The sequence below is a fragment of the Pinus tabuliformis genome, chromosome 2_1 (genome assembly GCF_031772625.1).
Source record: "Pinus tabuliformis cultivar Carrire ecotype Pingquan chromosome 2_1, CPIR1, whole genome shotgun sequence".
Lineage (NCBI taxonomy): Eukaryota > Viridiplantae > Streptophyta > Pinopsida > Pinales > Pinaceae > Pinus > Pinus tabuliformis.
Window position 1 is genome coordinate 532,037,512 of NC_142299.1, and position 7,889 is coordinate 532,045,400.

General features: G+C 38.3%; 1 pseudogene; it reads left to right on the forward strand.

Annotated features, from left to right (window-relative positions):
- Positions 1 to 441: 441 nt before the first annotated feature.
- LOC149201342 (putative serine/threonine-protein kinase WNK11 pseudogene) lies at positions 442 to 1,721 on the forward strand (annotated as a pseudogene).
- The last annotated feature ends 6,168 nt before the right edge of the window (positions 1,722 to 7,889 follow it).

Genomic DNA, 7,889 nt, shown 5'->3' on the forward strand with positions numbered 1-7,889 from the left:
AAAACAATCCACGGAGTTGGGAAAAGCTCATAACCAACGAATTACTCTGAACGTGTGATTGCCTTTTCAGTTATGGGATATTCAATCCCGATAATAATCCAAACAGATATTTCTCGGTCAAACCCAACCTCTAGTATAAATACACACCTCTGTTATTCACATCCTCAGGTTGCTCTTCACGTTCTCAACGTAAAATATCTTTTGCCCGGTTTACGAGGACGGACTCTGAGCGATTTCTGTGGTTACGGATAGACCGGTATGTTTTCTGCATTCTCCTATTTATTTTTATAAGGTTTTTTTTCCTTCATCAGTGAAACTTGAACTCTGTGCACTGCAATGGTTTTGATCACAGTTTTATTTTGTGAGGATTCTGTTTATCAAAATAGTTTTATGAGACTTCTTTTCTGCGGAGAGAATTTGTTTGTCTGTAGAGTTAGGGTTTTGGATTTTCTGGTTTGATTTAAGATTTCTGGGCAATTTTAAGTTTTACACTTAAATTTATTTGGTGGCTTTCTGAATTTGGCGACTCTGTTTTTTCAGTATCTCTGGAGCGAAAATGCTGTTAGTGTCTGCAGTAATCCCAAAGGAGGCAAAGTCTTCTGTCTTTGCTGTCTGTTCGTCTTCCGAATTTAGGGAAAATCTCCATTTCTGTGTCTTCCTATAGCCCTGCAAGGGTTTCTGTTTATTAAATTCAAATTAGAAAGAGGAACCTAATTTGGAATTCCGGGGTTAGGGTTTCATTTCCTTTATAGCAGGTGGAGAAATGCCTGGTGTAGAATATGACACCTGTGATAAGGACATGGAGCCCTTTGGAACTGGATGCCACTGGGAGGTTTGGTCGCTATGAAGCTTTGCTGGGCCGTGGTGCTATGAAGAAGGTATACCGAGCTTTTGATCAAGAAGAGGGTATTGAGGTTGCTTGGAACAAAGTGCCTCTGCAAAACCTAGATGATGTTTCCATACAGAGGATCTATGCAGAAGTCCGTCTGTTGAAATCTCTTAGGAACAAAAACATAATTATGCTTTATAATGCATGGCTGGGTAGAAAGACAAGTCATGTGAATTTCATTACTGAGGTCTGTACCTCGGGTACTCTGAGAGAGTACCGCCAGAAGCACCGTCATGTCTCAATGAAGGCTTTGAAGAACTGGGCGCTTCAGATACTGGGAGGATTGCATTATCTTCATAATCATGAGCCTTGTGTAATTCACAGAGATTTGAATTGCAGCAATATTTTTGTGAATGGCAATAGTGGCGTTCTGAAGATTGGGGATCTGGGTCTTGCCACTACCCTGGTAAATGATCGTTGTGCACACACTGTTCTCGGTACTCCGGAATTCATGGCTTCAGAATTATATGATGAGGATTATAATGAGCTTGTAGATATTTATTCCTTCGGCATGTGCTTGCTGGAGATGGTTACTTTGGAAATTCCTTATAGTGAGTGCCGTAGCGTTGCACAAATTTATAAGAAGGTGAGTTCTGATATAAGGCCTGCAGTATTGGAAAATGTTAAAAATCAAGAAATGAGACAGTTTATTGAAAAATGCGTGGCTGCAGCACCAGTGAGGTCTTCTGCTGCAGAGCTTCTGATGGACCATTTTTTAAAGGAGTACAAGCGGGCACCTATTAGGTGCCAGGTTGTTTCACTGAACAGGATAGATGGATTTCTGCCTGTTTATTTTGCCAATTTATTTTTGAGATCTGCCCAATTTTTTTAATACTTGATGTGAAGAAAATGTTGTTATAGTCGCATCAAATGTTGTCATAGATAACTATAACACAATCAGTCAGATAAATGGTATTAAATGTGTATAAACTACAATGGGCTATTTGGCCTGGAAAGGGAGATATATGATATAATATATGTATAATTCATAGTGGGTTATTTGGCCAGATTATTTTGATATTTTCTAGATTTTAGAATTTGGAAAATTATGAAAAGTTATTATATTTAATGGGCATTTGTATATATGTGTGTGGGGGCTTATGTGGTCATATTAATTTGAATACATATATCTTTTTATAGTGGGTTATGTGCCTATATTATTTTGATATTTTTTATATTCTGTAATTTGGAAAGTTAAGAAAAGTTATTATATTTAGTGGCCATTGTGGTGAATTAAATTATTTGTTTTTTTAGTTTTTATATTTTTGTAATATGGGAAAATATTTTATATATATTAGTTTGGGTATTAAATTTATTAGCATTAAATTATTTTAAAATTGATTTGTTGGTAAAATAATTTATTATAAAATGGAAAAATTTCAATTAAAATATTGTATGTTTTGTTTAGAATATATTTTTTTAAATATTGATATTGTATAAATTTCAGAAAATAACTGAAAATCTTGCAAATTAGAAGGTCAAATACCTATATAATGTAATCTAATTCAACATTATAATTATACATTTGAAAAGTGAATCCCTTGTCTAGAATCAAGGCATAATCCAAACTTAAAATTTTCAGATATGTAGGAAAGGCTAAGCTACTTCAGCCACCTAATATGAAACATTTAGTAGAAACCCTAAACTAGGGTTATGTGGTTTGTAGGTAGTGTAAGAATCTCATAGATTTCTGGTGTAAAGTGTTGGATGTCATTTAAGAGTAAAAGTTAACATACAAAACAAATTTTAAGAAGTGAAAAAGAACTCAATGGTTCCAATTGCCCACTCAAACTCCATATTGCAACTTAGCACACATGTTACATGATTGTTTTACCTTTACTTACAACCACTAGTGTATATTAAAATAATCTTTATGCTTTAAAGAAATATTTTTTTTGGACATGGTTAGACTTACTATGTGCTCATTTTGTCTCCACAATTATTAGAATTTTAGTTGAATTTCCAAGTACTCTTTTTAATTAGATTCTAGTTGTTTCATACATTTACAAAATTATTTTTAATCAGATTCTAGTTGTGCAATACATATATAAAATTATGAGTTATTGGTAATTGATAATCTTTCCCTTTTCATAATAACATAAGACAATGATACATGATTTTCAAGCATATTTATAAGATAAAGAATTTACAATCATTTGCAATTTGTTTTATTGATTGCTATATGTCCCCGTACATATCACAACCATATATCTAACTCCATTTTAAATTGTCTTTCACCTAATTAATTTTCATATGCCCCTATACATATCACAACCATATAATGATGTACACTTTTTTTTTCTTAACTATAACGTGTATCATTTATTAAGAAATATGAATGAACCAAGGCCTACTCAACCAATTTACATAGCTTTCCTTTCATATTTCCCGCCTTAGGAGATTCTGCAAGCCTGAGAGATGCCTGGACCTCTCAGGGCTCTGCTCATTTTCCGACATAAAGACAAGGTTTGCAGTGGCTTTAGCTGAAAGTCACTGGAGATTCTGGCGCATTTTGGATTGCTGCCTGCTGTAGACGATTGATTTCGGTATCTGGCCATTGCTATCAGTTGTGGAGCCCTCCAACCGAGCCCAATGGCGCTGGCAAAGAACTGTCCAACAGTAATCTTTTACAAAGTCCTCCATCCGGTCCCTTTCTGAATGCAGAATCGTTAACATGGAGGGTGTCGTCAGAGTCCATATGAATGTCGAGGTGAGGTGCATATGCCGCCTTCAGAATCGATGGAGGAAAGACTTGGCATTTACAGAGAAAGACTCCTCTGTTCGGATCTCCTTGACTAAGCGTTTGCAGGCCTCCCTCTTTATCTAGCTGCTCCTTCCCTGTGAGATTGGATTTGAAATGGAGAAAGTTCCCCAGATTTATCTGTACTCATCTTGTTGTGCCCTGTTACAGTTGATATGCCAAAAATAACAGTCATATTCCTCTCGTGCATGTTCAGAGTGATATGATCCATACTTCCTGCTTCTTATTCTGATCTGCCCTTGAGCTAAGGTATGCAATTTGAATTAGCGTTGTTGCCATTGTAGTTGAGAGTTCCCAGTGCTAATAGGCATCCTTTGTTTGCCATTTCGTCTGCCTCCTTATTCAAACTTCTGAGGATATGGTATATTTTGAAGGAGGTGAAATCTTGCAGGATTAGCTTTAATCTATTCAGAGACTTGTTGAGGATTGCATTGTTGAACTGGTCATCTGAATTGATCTTCCTAATGAGGATTTCAGAGTCTCTGAATGCTTGGCATTCTTTGATGCATTTATCCCGAGCTATTTGGTAGGCTTTTGTGAGGGCAAGAAGCTCTGCCTGATTGTTTGTGGAAATGCCGAGCCCCCAACAGAAATAGACCTTTCTGAGATTGTCTGCGAAGTATATGACTCCACCAGCTCCCGCAGCCCCCGGATTTCCTTTGGAGGCACCGTCAAAGAAGATTGAAGTTGTGTTCTGGATCTTCCACCAGTTTTGAAAGGCAGCTTCAGATTCTTTGATTTTCCAAGGAGGAGAGGGGAGGGGAGGGGGAAGGGAACGGACTTTGCTAGAGGGATGAGGGCTGTGGAGGTTCAGCCAAGCCTTTTCAGAGGGGAGAAGGGAGGAATCAGAGAATTGGGAATGCTGGAGGACAGATTCAATAAGAAGGGCTTTGGCAATTGAGGCAGATTTAGCAAGAGAGCAAGAGGAATTATTGAAAATTAAGTCATTCCAGGCAAGCCAAATTTCCTAGCATACAAATTTGGGAATGGAAAGCCATATGTGAAGCCACAAGGATTTATTTGGGATGGGTTGAGGGTAGTATTGAAGCCATTCAGAAAAACGGCCTGCAATGGAGCTGTGTTGGGGCGGAGAGGCGGGCAGTCCAAGAAGAGTTAATGTCCAAACTTCTTTGGCAAAAACGCAGTCAATAAACAGGTGGGAGGTTGTTTCTCCTGAGTTTCTGCACATTGTGCATCTATGAGGCCCAACAAAGTTTCATTTTGACAAGTTGTCCCATGTGAGCTGTTTATTCTGCATGAGGATCCAAAAGAAGAAATTAACTTTGGGAAGTCCCTTGGCACTCCATACCTGTTTCCAGAATGATGGCGTTCTCAGTCTGTCCTTTTTGGTCTGCAAGGCAGAGTAACCCAAAGATGGCGTATAAAACCCAGTTTCACCCCACCCCCATCTATCTGCGATGTTGCAGTGTACCGACGCTGCATTTAAGAGCAATGATTTGATAATTTCGGTTTGATATTGAAACTGCGTTGGCACAGGAGGGATTTCCCATTCGATCCAATTATCTCTGCTATCCCACTCAAAGATATCGTTCAACTTTCTTATTCCTGCATCGTGGAGCCAGTTCCTGATGTCCCGGATTTCTACGTGGGATTTGAGAGGAGGGATGTTCATGATGCGATCTTTCCAGAGAAGGGTCTTCTCCCCATTGCCCGAGATGCGGTATAGATGTTTACTAAAGCTGCTTATGCTTTTCCTGCAAAGATTCCAGGTGTGTGTGCCTGTTGTTGTATTATTTGCTGACAGGTGCCTGAGGGGGATCCCCTGCGCATATTTTGAGATGAACGTTTCACTGACCTGGTGTGTAGGATCCGAATATATTTTCCACAGAAGCTTGCATCCGAGTGACAGGTTAGAAAGAGCAGGATCTCTGATCTGAAGCCCACCATCCAGAATTGGCCGCTTGACTATATCCCAGTTTTCCAAATGAATTTTATTATGATTGCCTCTACCTCCTTTCCAGAGAAAGTCTCTTAGAAGACAAGAGATATGTTCCATAATGTGTTTCGGGGCCAGAAGAAAGGAGGCTTGATAAATGGGAAGAGCAGATAAGACGGATTTAAGAAGGATAATTTTCCCTCCCTTGGTTAGCTAATAGCCTCCCCAGGAAGTGATCTTGTCTTTAATTTTGCTAATGATGCCATGCCACAGAGATCTGTTATTGACTCCAGATGTGAGGGGTAAGCCGAGATATTTGATGTTGTCCCATTGTGCGAAGCACTCAAATCCTAGGATCTGGGCTAATTATTGAGGATATTGTTGGTACCATCCCATGACCTCCTTTTTCCTCCAAAAACATATCGTTTGCCTACTTCTTTTCATCATATATCTCTTAGATTCCTTGAAAATTGATTAGTTAATAGTCCTATAGTTATTAAAATGCATTGAAATTGATTTAGGAGTTTTATGTTAAAGAATTAGAAGTTTTTGGTAAAATGGTTACATGAAGTTCCAACATCCTGTAATTGGCTCATTGTTTGACATGTGGCACAGCAGCTAGGCTAGAGCGAAAGGTATGGATGAAAAGTAGAATGTCCAAGCATCATGGACGAATACCTATCCTACAGCAGAATCGACCCTCCTACATGCGCGGTCAACACAGGTCAAAGCATGGAATACTGGCGACAAAGGCAGCAACAGCGGAGCATTCTAAAATTGATTTAGTTTTTGTTCCTTTTTGAAATCAGATTAGGATGGAAACATTTTAAAATCTCGATGTAGTAAAAGCGGCAACAGCCATATCATGAATGTACATTCGCTTTCGAAATGTAAGGGTTGTAAAAAGACATATGTAAATACAGTCCGGTGTAATGAATGGATGGTTAATTGTTGTATCATTTGAAACAGTCTTTTGAACTTAATATCAAGAATCCAGTTACAGTCATGACCCTTGTCTTGTTGCATTGATTTGATAACCGGTTGAACACGTATACCTCTGGAACGCGGACGGGCCCTGCGTTAAACTGGTATACTGTCCTTTTCGTTTTATTCGACTTAGGGTATTACATGGTTTGCACAATAGTTAAGATTGGTTTCCGATTTCAATAGTTCAGATTGGTTGTTGATTTCAATCGAATGCACATGGTTTGTGTTTGTGATAATACTTGAACAGTCATCACTGAGATCGTGAAGCGCGTCCTGTAAGGGATTCGATCCATGTGCTGTCTTTTAAAGCAATGTCATGAACTTCGTTTTCATTTCAAAATCTGTTTATGATCTCCGTATATTTTTATCTTGTATAAATATTAGTGAATGCTGGGTATTTGCTAAACAAGGGTTTTATGTATAATGTCTCTGTAAGGAGATTGAAATCTTGGTTTGCAGTGATACACAGTGTTTAATTTCAGTGTTTAATTTGGTGAATGAATTTAATGACAGTGTTGTAATCAGGTATATTAGCAGAGTGACCTGAGTGTTTGGATGATAGGTAACATACCCCAATCTTCCATAGAGAAGTTATATGACCTACATCATAACCACTTAGCTAATAATCCTTTATGTCTATATACGTTAGATGCATGCCTCTAAGCTTACGCATCCTGGTCGATAATAAATATGGTTTAGTCTAGTACCCTAGATAGAACACTACGTTTTGGCGCCGTTGCCGGGGAGGCGTACTTGAAGGATTAAAAAAAAAAAAATCAATACACAAAAAGAAAACAAAAACATAGTTAGTAATCATGTTCATTTATGCCTAGATTTAGAAACAGTCAAGGTAGATTTGTAAAAACCCCCCACCATGTAAAAACTAACCCATCATCACCGGGAGCAGAATCTCTAGGGAATACAACACCAGCTGAGGAAGTTATCCAAGCATTAGTAGAAAAGCAAAAGTCAGGACAAAGACTTACTCTTATTGAAAGGCAAACTTTATTCACACATAAATCGCAGAAGAAGCACTTTCCTAGACCTTCCACACAAGGAGAAAGTAGCACAGTGACCGAACAATCTTTCTTTAATCTCCTTTTTCAAACAAGTGACACTGACACAGAGAGACCTATTAGAATGGCTGAGGAAGGATCTGGATCAGTACCACGTTAATGAGATGAAGAGGAGTCAACTTTTAAGTTTCCTATACATGAACCACAGGAAGATGATGAGATCAAAATGAAAAACATACCCCCATCCGTGCTACCAAACTTCTATGGTATGGCTTCGGAGGATCCAGACTCATTCTTGTTCGAGTTTGACATTGTATGTCGAACATATGGCTATACAGA